This window comes from Colobus angolensis, unplaced genomic scaffold (assembly GCF_000951035.1).
Source record: "Colobus angolensis palliatus isolate OR3802 unplaced genomic scaffold, Cang.pa_1.0 Scaffold33, whole genome shotgun sequence".
Lineage (NCBI taxonomy): Eukaryota > Metazoa > Chordata > Mammalia > Primates > Cercopithecidae > Colobus > Colobus angolensis.
The window spans coordinates 10568010-10568326 of NW_012116599.1; positions in this window are offsets into that span (position 1 = coordinate 10568010).

A 317-nucleotide genomic window follows, 5' to 3' on the forward strand; every position below is an offset into this window, starting at 1 on the left:
TTTTTTTTTTTTTTTTTTTGTGCTCATAAGTTCTTATAATTTAGCTCCCACTTATAATTGAGAACATACAGTATTTGGTTTTCTGTCCTTGTATTTGTTTGCTAAGGGTCATAGCCTCCAGCTCTATCCATGTTCCCACAAAAGGCATGATCTCATTCATTCTTATGGCTAGATAGTATTCCATGGTGTACATATACTGCATTTTCTTTATCCAATCTGTCGTGGTGGGCATTTAGGTTTATTCCATGTCTTCGCTATCGTGAATAGTGCTGCAGTGAACATTTGTGTGCATGTGTCTTTATGGTAGAATGATTCCT